This window comes from Engystomops pustulosus, chromosome 3 (genome assembly GCF_040894005.1).
Source record: "Engystomops pustulosus chromosome 3, aEngPut4.maternal, whole genome shotgun sequence".
NCBI lineage: Eukaryota > Metazoa > Chordata > Amphibia > Anura > Leptodactylidae > Engystomops > Engystomops pustulosus.
In genome coordinates, this window is record NC_092413.1 from 209,648,586 (window position 1) to 209,660,691 (window position 12,106).

At 41.8% G+C, this 12,106-nt stretch overlaps 20 non-coding genes across 20 annotated transcripts; all 20 read right to left on the bottom strand.

Moving 5' to 3' along the window:
* Window positions 1-196: 196 nt before the first annotated feature.
* TRNAR-UCU (transfer RNA arginine (anticodon UCU)) lies at window positions 197-282 on the bottom strand. The gene is given in 2 exon segments: window positions 197-232; window positions 246-282. It is a non-coding gene; the product is annotated as a tRNA-Arg (tRNA).
* A 529-nt stretch (window positions 283-811) lies between these two features.
* Window positions 812-897, bottom strand: TRNAR-UCU (transfer RNA arginine (anticodon UCU)). Its single transcript is given in 2 exon segments — window positions 812-847; window positions 861-897. It is a non-coding gene; the product is annotated as a tRNA-Arg (tRNA).
* Window positions 898-1,299: 402 nt separating this feature from the next.
* Window positions 1,300-1,385, bottom strand: TRNAR-UCU (transfer RNA arginine (anticodon UCU)). The gene is given in 2 exon segments: window positions 1,300-1,335; window positions 1,349-1,385. It is a non-coding gene; the product is annotated as a tRNA-Arg (tRNA).
* A 1,081-nt stretch (window positions 1,386-2,466) lies between these two features.
* Window positions 2,467-2,552, bottom strand: TRNAR-UCU (transfer RNA arginine (anticodon UCU)). Its single transcript is given in 2 exon segments — window positions 2,467-2,502; window positions 2,516-2,552. It is a non-coding gene; the product is annotated as a tRNA-Arg (tRNA).
* Window positions 2,553-2,954: 402 nt separating this feature from the next.
* On the bottom strand, window positions 2,955-3,040 carry TRNAR-UCU (transfer RNA arginine (anticodon UCU)). Its single transcript is given in 2 exon segments — window positions 2,955-2,990; window positions 3,004-3,040. It is a non-coding gene; the product is annotated as a tRNA-Arg (tRNA).
* A 466-nt stretch (window positions 3,041-3,506) lies between these two features.
* Window positions 3,507-3,592, bottom strand: TRNAR-UCU (transfer RNA arginine (anticodon UCU)). The gene is given in 2 exon segments: window positions 3,507-3,542; window positions 3,556-3,592. It is a non-coding gene; the product is annotated as a tRNA-Arg (tRNA).
* Window positions 3,593-4,121: 529 nt separating this feature from the next.
* TRNAR-UCU (transfer RNA arginine (anticodon UCU)) lies at window positions 4,122-4,207 on the bottom strand. The gene is given in 2 exon segments: window positions 4,122-4,157; window positions 4,171-4,207. It is a non-coding gene; the product is annotated as a tRNA-Arg (tRNA).
* A 402-nt stretch (window positions 4,208-4,609) lies between these two features.
* TRNAR-UCU (transfer RNA arginine (anticodon UCU)) lies at window positions 4,610-4,695 on the bottom strand. The gene is given in 2 exon segments: window positions 4,610-4,645; window positions 4,659-4,695. It is a non-coding gene; the product is annotated as a tRNA-Arg (tRNA).
* A 466-nt stretch (window positions 4,696-5,161) lies between these two features.
* TRNAR-UCU (transfer RNA arginine (anticodon UCU)) lies at window positions 5,162-5,247 on the bottom strand. Its single transcript is given in 2 exon segments — window positions 5,162-5,197; window positions 5,211-5,247. It is a non-coding gene; the product is annotated as a tRNA-Arg (tRNA).
* Window positions 5,248-5,776: 529 nt separating this feature from the next.
* TRNAR-UCU (transfer RNA arginine (anticodon UCU)) lies at window positions 5,777-5,862 on the bottom strand. Its single transcript is given in 2 exon segments — window positions 5,777-5,812; window positions 5,826-5,862. It is a non-coding gene; the product is annotated as a tRNA-Arg (tRNA).
* Window positions 5,863-6,264: 402 nt separating this feature from the next.
* Window positions 6,265-6,350, bottom strand: TRNAR-UCU (transfer RNA arginine (anticodon UCU)). Its single transcript is given in 2 exon segments — window positions 6,265-6,300; window positions 6,314-6,350. It is a non-coding gene; the product is annotated as a tRNA-Arg (tRNA).
* A 466-nt stretch (window positions 6,351-6,816) lies between these two features.
* TRNAR-UCU (transfer RNA arginine (anticodon UCU)) lies at window positions 6,817-6,902 on the bottom strand. The gene is given in 2 exon segments: window positions 6,817-6,852; window positions 6,866-6,902. It is a non-coding gene; the product is annotated as a tRNA-Arg (tRNA).
* A 529-nt stretch (window positions 6,903-7,431) lies between these two features.
* Window positions 7,432-7,517, bottom strand: TRNAR-UCU (transfer RNA arginine (anticodon UCU)). Its single transcript is given in 2 exon segments — window positions 7,432-7,467; window positions 7,481-7,517. It is a non-coding gene; the product is annotated as a tRNA-Arg (tRNA).
* A 402-nt stretch (window positions 7,518-7,919) lies between these two features.
* Window positions 7,920-8,005, bottom strand: TRNAR-UCU (transfer RNA arginine (anticodon UCU)). The gene is given in 2 exon segments: window positions 7,920-7,955; window positions 7,969-8,005. It is a non-coding gene; the product is annotated as a tRNA-Arg (tRNA).
* Window positions 8,006-8,471: 466 nt separating this feature from the next.
* Window positions 8,472-8,557, bottom strand: TRNAR-UCU (transfer RNA arginine (anticodon UCU)). The gene is given in 2 exon segments: window positions 8,472-8,507; window positions 8,521-8,557. It is a non-coding gene; the product is annotated as a tRNA-Arg (tRNA).
* A 529-nt stretch (window positions 8,558-9,086) lies between these two features.
* TRNAR-UCU (transfer RNA arginine (anticodon UCU)) lies at window positions 9,087-9,172 on the bottom strand. The gene is given in 2 exon segments: window positions 9,087-9,122; window positions 9,136-9,172. It is a non-coding gene; the product is annotated as a tRNA-Arg (tRNA).
* Window positions 9,173-9,574: 402 nt separating this feature from the next.
* On the bottom strand, window positions 9,575-9,660 carry TRNAR-UCU (transfer RNA arginine (anticodon UCU)). Its single transcript is given in 2 exon segments — window positions 9,575-9,610; window positions 9,624-9,660. It is a non-coding gene; the product is annotated as a tRNA-Arg (tRNA).
* A 1,081-nt stretch (window positions 9,661-10,741) lies between these two features.
* On the bottom strand, window positions 10,742-10,827 carry TRNAR-UCU (transfer RNA arginine (anticodon UCU)). The gene is given in 2 exon segments: window positions 10,742-10,777; window positions 10,791-10,827. It is a non-coding gene; the product is annotated as a tRNA-Arg (tRNA).
* A 403-nt stretch (window positions 10,828-11,230) lies between these two features.
* Window positions 11,231-11,316, bottom strand: TRNAR-UCU (transfer RNA arginine (anticodon UCU)). The gene is given in 2 exon segments: window positions 11,231-11,266; window positions 11,280-11,316. It is a non-coding gene; the product is annotated as a tRNA-Arg (tRNA).
* Window positions 11,317-11,782: 466 nt separating this feature from the next.
* Window positions 11,783-11,868, bottom strand: TRNAR-UCU (transfer RNA arginine (anticodon UCU)). Its single transcript is given in 2 exon segments — window positions 11,783-11,818; window positions 11,832-11,868. It is a non-coding gene; the product is annotated as a tRNA-Arg (tRNA).
* Between the last annotated feature and the right edge of the window lie 238 nt (window positions 11,869-12,106).

Genomic DNA, 12,106 nt, shown 5'->3' on the forward strand with positions numbered 1-12,106 from the left:
CACATGTAGAGCCGGCAATTGAGGCTTCTTTTCAATGGGTGATCAATGAATTTAGGTTCCAGGCAGGTTTGCAGCTAAGAACAGTGCTCTACATCCTTAAACACAATGTCGCATAGGTTGACATTGTTCATTTTCAGCTTTCTAAGATTACTTAAGGCAAGATCACAAAATGTATGCTTGCGTGGAATCCAAAAAGCAACGCTGGTGGGACTCGAACCCACAACCTTTGAATCACTACAGTTTTCTAGAAGTCCAATGCGCTATCCATTGCGCCACAGAGCCGTGTGCTGTGTGCAGGTTAGACTTTTTTAGGTATCCCAAACCAATGTAGTGCCAAGTTTTGCTGATGAGAAAAAGGATGTTTTTCTCACCCTACTGTTTCGGTGTTAGGACATTTTTTCTCTTCATGCATGAAAGCCAGAAGGGTGAGCAACAAAGTGCACTTTCTCTTGAAAAAAAAAGATTTGGTTAACATGAGTGGATAGGACCTCCATTCAGCCTGCTGGTAGAGAAGTTTGCATGACTTAGAAATGGGGCTCCTTGCTTGTTGCAAGTCATTCAAGATTTGAACATTGGATTGGCAAACAGCAGGTTTCCTTCCGAGGGCGTGGATTAAAGTGATCAATAAACGTGCATGGATTATCAGGGAAAAGCTGGGCCTTGGTGGTAAGTATTGAACGTTAGATTTAGAAATCACCTGTCTATTTCTCTTTCCTTGTAAGCAGATTTTTCTCATTGGTTCGAGCTGTTGATTTTTCGATTGCTTTTTCCTAACAGTTCTTGAGGCAAAGATTAATTGAAATCCAAAACTCGACTCTGGTGGGACTCGAACCCACAACCTTTGAATCACTACATCCTTCTAGAAGTCCAATGCGCTATCCGTTGCGCCACAGAGCCTTGCACAGCACTGCCTTTCCAGGTTTCTCAGACCAGCTCAGGGAGAAAGGGGCGCTTGATTGGGGAAGTTCGAGAGCCTACAATTCAAAATATCACAAATTGATGAATCCTTATGAGACACCAAACAGAAGCTCAGCTTTTAATTTCTAAATGCTGCTTACAGGCCACCCTCAACCAAGCCTTTTCAACACAGAATTCAAGAAAAGTCACAAGAAGAGCCAGCAATTTAGGGTTTTTTTCAGTGGGTGATCAATGAATTTAGGTTCCAGGGTGGTTTATAGCCAAGAACAGTACTCTAAATCCTTAGCGCAATGTTGCATAAATTGACATTGTTCATTTTCAGCTTTCTAAGAAAACTTGAGGTGAGATCACAAAATGTATGCTTTGGTGGAATCCAAAAAGCGACTCTGGTGGGACTCGAACCCACAACCTTTGAATAACTACAGCTGTCAAGAAGTCCAATGCGCTATCCATTGCGCCACAGAGCCATGTAATTTCGGCTCTTTAGACATTTTTAGGCAGCCAAAACCAAAGTCGTGCCATTTCTTTCTAATGAGAAAAACCATGTGTTTCTAACACTTCATTGCTTCATTGGGGAAGTTCGAGAACCTACAATTCAAAATATCACAAATTGATCAATCTTTAAGAGACACCAAACAGAAGCTGAGCTTTTCATTCTTGGCCTCACTCCATTTTTCTAGACATTGCTGAGGGGCTACCTTCAACCAAGCCTTTTCAACACGGAATTCAAGAAAAGTCACATGTAGAGCCGGCAATTGAGGCTTCTTTTCAATGGGTGATCAATGAATTTAGGTTCCAGGCAGGTTTGCAGCTAAGAACAGTGCTCTACATCCTTAAACACAATGTCGCATAGGTTGACATTGTTCATTTTCAGCTTTCTAAGATTACGTAAGGCAAGATCACAAAATGTATGCTTGCGTGGAATCCAAAAAGCAATGCTGGTGGGACTCGAACCCACAACCTTTGAATCACTACAGTTTTCTAGAAGTCCAATGCGCTATCCATTGCGCCACAGAGCCGTGTGCTGTGTGCAGGTTAGACTTTTTTAGGTATCCCAAACCAATGTAGTGCCAAGTTTTGCTGATGAGAAAAAGGATGTTTTTCTCACCCTACTGTTTCGGTGTTAGGACATTTTTTCTCTTCATGCATGAAAGCCAGAAGGGTGAGCAACAAAGTGCACTTTCTCTTGAAAAAAAAAGATTTGGTTAACATGAGTGGATAGGACCTCCATTCAGCCTGCTGGTAGAGAAGTTTGCATGACTTAGAAATGGGGCTCCTTGCTTGTTGCAAGTCATTCAAGATTTGAACATTGGATTGGCAAACAGCAGGTTTCCTTCCGAGGGCGTGGATTAAAGTGATCAATAAACGTGCATGGATTATCAGGGAAAAGCTGGGCCTTGGTGGTAAGTATTGAACGTTAGATTTAGAAATCACCTGTCTATTTCTCTTTCCTTGTAAGCAGATTTTTCTCATTGGTTCGAGCTGTTGATTTTTCGATTGCTTTTTCCTAACAGTTCTTGAGGCAAAGATTAATTGAAATCCAAAACTCGACTCTGGTGGGACTCGAACCCACAACCTTTGAATCACTACATCCTTCTAGAAGTCCAATGCGCTATCCGTTGCGCCACAGAGCCTTGCACAGCACTGCCTTTCCAGGTTTCTCGGACCAGCTCAGGGAGAAAGGGGCGCTTGATTGGGGAAGTTCGAGAGCCTACAATTCAAAATATCACAAATTGATGAATCCTTATGAGACACCAAACAGAAGCTCAGCTTTTAATTTCTAAATGCTGCTTACAGGCCACCCTCAACCAAGCCTTTTCAACACAGAATTCAAGAAAAGTCACAAGAAGAGCCAGCAATTTAGGGTTTTTTTCAGTGGGTGATCAATGAATTTAGGTTCCAGGGTGGTTTATAGCCAAGAACAGTACTCTAAATCCTTAGCGCAATGTTGCATAAATTGACATTGTTCATTTTCAGCTTTCTAAGAAAACTTGAGGTGAGATCACAAAATGTATGCTTTGGTGGAATCCAAAAAGCGACTCTGGTGGGACTCGAACCCACAACCTTTGAATAACTACAGCTGTCTAGAAGTCCAATGTGCTATCCATTGCGCCACAGAGCCATGTAATTTCAGCTGTTTAGAAATTTTTAGGCAGCCAAAACCAAAGTCGTGCCATTTCTTTCTAATGAGAAAAACCATGTGTTTCTAACACTTCATTGCTTCATTGGGGAAGTTCAAGAACCTACAATTCAAAATATCACAAATTGATCAATCTTTAAGAGACACCAAACAGAAGCTGAGCTTTTCATTCTTGGCCTCACTCCATTTTTCTAGACATTGCTGAGGGGCTACCTTCAACCAAGCCTTTTCAACACGGAATTCAAGAAAAGTCACATGTAGAGCCAGCAATTGAGGCTTCTTTTCAATGGGTGATCAATGAATTTAGGTTCCAGGCAGGTTTGCAGCTAAGAACAGTGCTCTACATCCTTAAACACAATGTCGCATAGGTTGACATTGTTCATTTTCAGCTTTCTAAGATTACTTAAGGCAAGATCACAAAATGTATGCTTGCGTGGAATCCAAAAAGCGACTCTGGTGGGACTCGAACCCACAACCTTTGAATCACTACAGTTTTCTAGAAGTCCAATGCGCTATCCATTGCGCCACAGAGCCGTGTGCTGTGTGCAGGTTAGACTTTTTTAGGCATCCCAAACCAATGTAGTGCCAAGTTTTGCTGATGAGAAAAAGGATGTTTTTCTCACCCTACTGTTTCGGTGTTAGGACATTTTTTCTCTTCATGCATGAAAGCCAGAAGGGTGAGCAACAAAGTGCACTTTCTCTTGAAAAAAAAAGATTTGGTTAACATGAGTGGATAGGACCTCCATTCAGCCTGCTGGTAGAGAAGTTTGCATGACTTAGAAATGGGGCTCCTTGCTTGTTGCAAGTAATTCAAGATTTGAACATTGGATTGGCAAACAGCAGGTTTCCTTCCGAGGGCGTGGATTAAAGTGATCAATAAACGTGCATGGATTATCAGGGAAAAGCTGGGCCTTGGTGGTAAGTATTGAACGTTAGATTTAGAAATCACCTGTCTATTTCTCTTTCCTTGTAAGCAGATTTTTCTCATTGGTTCGAGCTGTTGATTTTTCGATTGCTTTTTCCTAACAGTTCTTGAGGCAAAGATTAATTGAAATCCAAAACTCGACTCTGTTGGGACTCGAACCCACAACCTTTGAATCACTACATCCTTCTAGAAGTCCAATGCGCTATCCGTTGCGCCACAGAGCCTTGCACAGCACTGCCTTTCCAGGTTTCTCTGACCAGCTCAGGGAGAAAGGGGCGCTTGATTGGGGAAGTTCGAGAGCCTACAATTCAAAATATCACAAATTGATGAATCCTTATGAGACACCAAACAGAATCTCAGCTTTTAATTTCTAAATGCTGCTTACAGGCCACCCTCAACCAAGCCTTTTCAACACAGAATTCAAGAAAAGTCACAAGAAGAGCCAGCAATTTAGGGTTTTTTTCAGTGGGTGATCAATGAATTTAGGTTCCAGGGTGGTTTATAGCCAAGAACAGTACTCTAAATCCTTAGCGCAATGTTGCATAAATTGACATTGTTCATTTTCAGCTTTCTAAGAAAACTTGAGGTGAGATCACAAAATGTATGCTTTGGTGGAATCCAAAAATCGACTCTGGTGGGACTCGAACCCACAACCTTTGAATAACTACAGCTGTCTAGAAGTCCAATGCGCTATCCATTGCGCCACAGAGCCATGTAATTGCAGCTCTTTAGACATTTTTAGGCAGCCAAAACCAAAGTCGTGCCATTTCTTTCTAATGAGAAAAACCATGTGTTTCTAACAATTCATTGCTTCATTGGGGAAGTTCGAGAACCTACAATTCAAAATATCACAAATTGATCAATCTTTAAGAGACACCAAACAGAAGCTGAGCTTTTCATTCTTGGCCTCACTCCATTTTTCTAGACATTGCTGAGGGGCTACCTTCAACCAAGCCTTTTCAACATGGAATTCAAGAAAAGTCACATGTAGAGCCGGCAATTGAGGCTTCTTTTCAACGGGTGATCAATGAATTTAGGTTCCAGGCAGGTTTGCAGCTAAGTACAGTGCTCTACATCCTTAAACACAATGTCGCATAGGTTGACATTGTTCATTTTCAGCTTTCTAAGATTACTTAAGGCAAGATCACAAAATGTATGCTTGCGTGGAATCCAAAAAGCGACTCTGGTGGGACTCGAACCCACAACCTTTGAATCACTACAGTTTTCTAGAAGTCCAATGCGCTATCCATTGCGCCACAGAGCCGTGTGCTGTGTGCAGGTTAGACTTTTTTAGGCATCCCAAACCAATGTAGTGCCAAGTTTTGCTGATGAGAAAAAGGATGTTTTTCTCACCCTACTGTTTCGGTGTTAGGACATTTTTTCTCTTCATGCATGAAAGCCAGAAGGGTGAGCAACAAAGTGCACTTTCTCTTGAAAAAAAAAGATTTGGTTAACATGAGTGGATAGGACCTCCATTCAGCCTGCTGGTAGAGAAGTTTGCATGACTTAGAAATGGGGCTCCTTGCTTGTTGCAAGTCATTCAAGATTTGAACATTGGATTGGCAAACAGCAGGTTTCCTTCCGAGGGCGTGGATTAAAGTGATCAATAAACGTGCATGGATTATCAGGGAAAAGCTGGGCCTTGGTGGTAAGTATTGAACGTTAGATTTAGAAATCACCTGTCTATTTCTCTTTCCTTGTAAGCAGATTTTTCTCATTGGTTCGAGCTGTTGATTTTTCGATTGCTTTTTCCTAACAGTTCTTGAGGCAAAGATTAATTGGAATCCAAAACTTGACTCTGGTGGGACTCGAACCCACAACCTTTGAATCACTACATCCTTCTAGAAGTCCAATGCGCTATCCGTTGCGCCACAGAGCCTTGCACAGCACTGCCTTTCCAGGTTTCTCGGACCAGCTCAGGGAGAAAGGGGTGCTTGATTGGGGAAGTTCGAGAGCCTACAATTCAAAATATCACAAATTGATGAATCCTTATGAGACACCAAACAGAATCTCAGCTTTTAATTTCTAAATGCAGCTTACAGGCCACCCTCAACCAAGCCTTTTCAACACAGAATTCAAGAAAAGTCACAAGAAGAGCCAGCAATTTAGGGTTTTTTTCAGTGGGTGATCAATGAATTTAGGTTCCAGGGTGGTTTATAGCCAAGAACAGTACTCTAAATCCTTAGCGCAATGTTGCATAAATTGACATAGTTCATTTTCAGCTTTCTAAGAAAACTTGAGGTGAGATCACAAAATGTATGCTTTGGTGGAATCCAAAAAGCGACTCTGGTGGGACTCGAACCCACAACCTTTGAATAACTACAGCTGTCTAGAAGTCCAATGCGCTGTCCATTGCGCCACAGAGCCATGTAATTTCAGCTCTTTAGACATTTTTAGGCAGCCAAAACCAAAGTCGCGCCATTTCTTTCTAATGAGAAAAACCATGTGTTTCTAACACTTCATTGCTTCATTGGGGAAGTTCGAGAACCTACAATTCAAAATATCACAAATTGATCAATCTTTAAGAGACACCAAACAGAAGCTGAGCTTTTCATTCTTGGCCTCACTCCATTTTTCTAGACATTGCTGAGGGGCTACCTTCAACCAAGCCTTTTCAACACGGAATTCAAGAAAAGTCACATGTAGAGCCGGCAATTGAGGCTTCTTTTCAATGGGTGATCAATGAATTTAGGTTCCAGGCAGGTTTGCAGCTAAGAACAGTGCTCTACATCCTTAAACACAATGTCGCATAGGTTGACATTGTTCATTTTCAGCTTTCTAGGATTACTTAAGGCAAGATCACAAAATGTATGCTTGCGTGGAATCCAAAAAGCGACTCTGGTGGGACTCGAACCCACAACCTTTGAATCACTACAGTTTTCTAGAAGTCCAATGCGCTATCCATTGCGCCACAGAGCCGTGTGCTGTGTGCAGGTTAGACTTTTTTAGGCATCCCAAACCAATGTAGTGCCAAGTTTTGCTGATGAGAAAAAGGATGTTTTTCTCACCCTACTGTTTCGGTGTTAGGACATTTTTTCTCTTCATGCATGAAAGCCAGAAGGGTGAGCAACAAAGTGCACTTTCTCTTGAAAAAAAAAGATTTGGTTAACATGAGTGGATAGGACCTCCATTCAGCCTGCTGGTAGAGAAGTTTGCATGACTTAGAAATGGGGCTACTTGCTTGTTGCAAGTCATTCAAGATTTAAACATTGGATTGGCAAACAGCAGGTTTCCTTCCGAGGGCGTGGATTAAAGTGATCAATAAACGTGCATGGATTATCAGGGAAAAGCTGGGCCTTGGTGGTAAGTATTGAACGTTAGATTTAGAAATCACCTGTCTATTTCTCTTTCCTTGTAAGCAGATTTTTCTCATTGGTTCGAGCTGTTGATTTTTCGATTGCTTTTTCCTAACAGTTCTTGAGGCAAAGATTAATTGAAATCCAAAACTCGACTCTGGTGGGACTCGAACCCACAACCTTTGAATCACTACATCCTTCTAGAAGTCCAATGCGCTATCCGTTGCGCCACAGAGCCTTGCTCAGCACTGCCTTTCCAGGTTTCTCGGACCAGCTCAGGGAGAAAGGGGCGCTTGATTGGGGAAGTTCGAGAGCCTACAATTCAAAATATCACAAATTGATGAATCCTTATGAGACACCAAACAGAAGCTCAGCTTTTAATTTCTAAATGCTGCTTACAGGCCACCCTCAACCAAGCCTTTTCAACACAGAATTCAAGAAAAGTCACAAGAAGAGCCAGCAATTTAGGGTTTTTTTCAGTGGGTGATCAATGAATTTAGGTTCCAGGGTGGTTTATAGCCAAGAACAGTACTCTAAATCCTTAGCGCAATGTTGCATAAATTGACATTGTTCATTTTCAGCTTTCTAAGAAAACTTGAGGTGAGATCACAAAATGTATGCTTTGGTGGAATCCAAAAAGCGACTCTGGTGGGACTCAAACCCACAACCTTTGAATAACTACAGCTGTCTAGAAGTCCAATGCGCTATCCATTGCGCCACAGAGCCATGTAATTTCAGCTCTTTAGACATTTTTAGGCAGCCAAAACCAAAGTCGCGCCATTTCTTTCTAATGAGAAAAACCATGTGTTTCTAACACTTCATTGCTTCATTGGGGAAGTTCGAGAACCTACAATTCAAAATATCACAAATTGATCAATCTTTAAGAGACACCAAACAGAAGCTGAGCTTTTCATTCTTGGCCTCACTCCATTTTTCTAGACATTGCTGAGGGGCTACCTTCAACCAAGCCTTTTCAACACGGAATTCAAGAAAAGTCACATGTAGAGCCGGCAATTGAGGCTTCTTTTCAATGGGTGATCAATGAATTTAGGTTCCAGGCAGGTTTGCAGCTAAGAACAGTGCTCTACATCCTTAAACACAATGTCGCATAGGTTGACATTGTTCATTTTCAGCTTTCTAAGATTACTTAAGGCAAGATCACAAAATGTATGCTTGCGTGGAATCCAAAAAGCGACTCTGGTGGGACTCGAACCCACAACCTTTGAATCACTACAGTTTTCTAGAAGTCCAATGCGCTATCCATTGCGCCACAGAGCCGTGTGCTGTGTGCAGGTTAGACTTTTTTAGGCATCCCAAACCAATGTAGTGCCAAGTTTTGCTGATGAGAAAAAGGATGTTTTTCTCACCCTACTGTTTCGGTGTTAGGACATTTTTTCTCTTCATGCATGAAAGCCAGAAGGGTGAGCAACAAAGTGCACTTTCTCTTGAAAAAAAAAGATTTGGTTAACATGAGTGGATAGGACCTCCATTCAGCCTGCTGGTAGAGAAGTTTGCATGACTTAGAAATGGGGCTCCTTGCTTGTTGCAAGTCATTCAAGATTTGAACATTGGATTGGCAAACAGCAGGTTTCCTTCCGAGGGCGTGGATTAAAGTGATCAATAAACGTGCATGGATTATCAGGGAAAAGCTGGGCCTTGGTGGTAAGTATTGAACGTTAGATTTAGAAATCACCTGTCTATTTCTCTTTCCTTGTAAGCAGATTTTTCTCATTGGTTCGAGCTGTTGATTTTTCGATTGCTTTTTCCTAACAGTTCTTGAGGCAAAGATTAATTGAAATCCAAAACTCGACTCTGGTGGGACTCGAACCCACAACCTTTGAATCACTACATCCTTCTAGAAGTCCAAAGCGCTATCCGTTGCGCCACAGAGCCTTGCACAGCACTGCCTTTCCAGGTTTCTCGGACCAGCTCAGGGAGAAAGGGGCGCTTGATTGGGGAAGTTCGAGAGCCTACAATTCAAAATATCACAAATTGATGAATCCTTATGAGACACCAAACAGAAGCTCAGCTTTTAATTTCTAAATGCTGCTTACAGGCCACCCTCAACCAAGCCTTTTCAACACAGAATTCAAGAAAAGTCACAAGAAGAGCCAGCAATTTAGGGTTTTTTTCAGTGGGTGATCAATGAATTTAGGTTCCAGGGTGGTTTATAGCCAAGAACAGTACTCTAAATCCTTAGCGCAATGTTGCATAAATTGACATTGTTCATTTTCAGCTTTCTAAGAAAACTTGAGGTGAGATCACAAAATGTATGCTTTGGTGGAATCCAAAAAGCGACTCTGGTGGGACTTGAACCCACAACCTTTGAATAACTACAGCTGTCTAGAAGTCCAATGCGCTATCCATTGCGCCACAGAGCCATGTAATTGCAGCTCTTTAGACATTTTTAGGCAGCCAAAACCAAAGTCGTGCCATTTCTTTCTAATGAGAAAAACCATGTGTTTCTAACACTTCATTGCTTCATTGGGGAAGTTCGAGAACCTACAATTCAAAATATCACAAATTGATCAATCTTTAAGAGACACCAAACAGAAGCTGAGCTTTTCATTCTTGGCCTCACTCCATTTTTCTAGACATTGCTGAGGGGCTACCTTCAACCAAGCCTTTTCAACACGGAATTCAAGAAAAGTCACATGTAGAGCCGGCAATTGAGGCTTCTTTTCAATGGGTGATCAATGAATTTAGGTTCCAGGCAGGTTTGCAGCTAAGAACAGTGCTCTACATCCTTAAACACAATGTCGCATAGGTTGACATTGTTCATTTTCAGCTTTCTAAGATTACTTAAGGCAAGATCACAAAATGTATGCTTGCGTGGAATCCAAAAACAGACGCTGGTGAGACTCGAACCCACAACCTTTGAATCACTACAGTTTTCTAGAAGTCCAATGCGCTATCCATTGCGCCACAGAGCCGTGTGCTGTGTGCAGGTTAGACTTTTTTAGGCATTCCAAACCAATGTAGCGCCAAGTTTTGCTGATGAGAAAAAGGATGTTTTTCTCACCCTACTGTTTCGGTGTTAGGACATTTTTTCTCTTCATGCATGAAAGCCAGAAGGGTGAGCAACAAAGTGCACTTTCTCTTGAAAAAAAAAGATTTGGTTAACATGAGTGGATAGGACCTCCATTCAGCCTGCTGGTAGAGAAGTTTGCATGACTTAGAAATGGGGCTCCTTGCTTGTTGCAAGTCATTCAAGATTTGAACATTGGATTGGCAAACAGCAGGTTTCCTTCCGAGGGCGTGGATTAAAGTGATCAATAAACGTGCATGGATTATCAGGGAAAAGCTGGGCCTTGGTGGTAAGTATTAAACGTTAGATTTAGAAATCACCTGTCTATTTCTCTTTCCTTGTAAGCAGATTTTTCTCATTGGTTCGAGCTGTTGATTTTTCGATTGCTTTTTCCTAACAGTTCTTGAGGCAAAGATTAATTGAAATCCAAAACTCGACTCTGGTGGGACTCGAACCCACAACCTTTGAATCACTACATGCTTCTAGAAGTCCAATGCGCTATCCGTTGCGCCACAGAGCCTTGCTCAGCAGTGCCTTTCCAGGTTTTTCGGACCAGCTCAGGGAGAAAGGGGCGCTTGATTGGGGAAGTTCGAGAGCCTACAATTCAAAATATCACAAATTGATGAATCCTTATGAGACACCAAACAGAATCTCAGCTTTTAATTTCTAAATGCTGCTTACAGGCCACCCTCAACCAAGCCTTTTCAACACAGAATTCAAGAAAAGTCACAAGAAGAGCCAGCAATTTAGGGTTTTTTTTCAGTGGGTGATCAATGAATTTAGGTTCCAGGGTGGTTTATAGCCAAGAACAGTACTCTAAATCCTTAGCGCAATGTTGCATAAATTGACATTGTTCATTTTCAGCTTTCTAAGAAAACTTGAGGTGAGATCACAAAATGTATGCTTTGGTGGAATCCAAAAAGCGACTCTGGTGGGACTCGAACCCACAACCTTTGAATAACTACAGCTGTCTAGAAGTCCAATGCGCTATCCATTGCGCCACAGAGCCATGTAATTTCAGCTCTTTAGACATTTTTAGGCAGCCAAAACCAAAGTCGTGCCATTTCTTTCTAATGAGAAAAACCATGTGTTTCTAACACTTCATTGCTTCATTGGGGAAGTTCGAGAACCTACAATTCAAAATATCACAAATTGATCAATCTTTAAGAGACACCAAACAGAAGCTGAGCTTTTCATTCTTGGCCTCACTCCATTTTTCTAGACATTGCTGAGGGGCTACCTTCAACCAAGCCTTTTCAACACGGAATTCAAGAAAAGTCACATGTAGAGCCGGCAATTGAGGCTTCTTTTCAATGGGTGATCAATGAATTTAGGTTCCAGGCAGGTTTGCAGCTAAGAACAGTGCTCTACATCCTTAAACACAATGTCGCATAGGTTGACATTGTTCATTTTCAGCTTTCTAAGATTACTTAAGGCAAGATCACAAAATGTATGCTTGCGTGGAATCCAAAAAGCGACTCTGGTGGGACTCGAACCCACAACCTTTGAATCACTACAGTTTTCTAGAAGTCCAATGCGCTATCCATTGCGCCACAGAGCCGTGTGCTGTGTGCAGGTTAGACTTTTTTAGGCATCCCAAACCAATGTAGCGCCAAGTTTTGCTGATGAGAAAAAGGATGTTTTTCTCACCCTACTGTTTCGGTGTTAGGACATTTTTTCTCTTCATGCATGAAAGCCAGAAGGGTGAGCAACAAAGTGCACTTTCTCTTGAAAAAAAAAGATTTGGTTAACATGAGTGGATAGGACCTCCATTCAGCCTGCTGGTAGAGAAGTTTGCA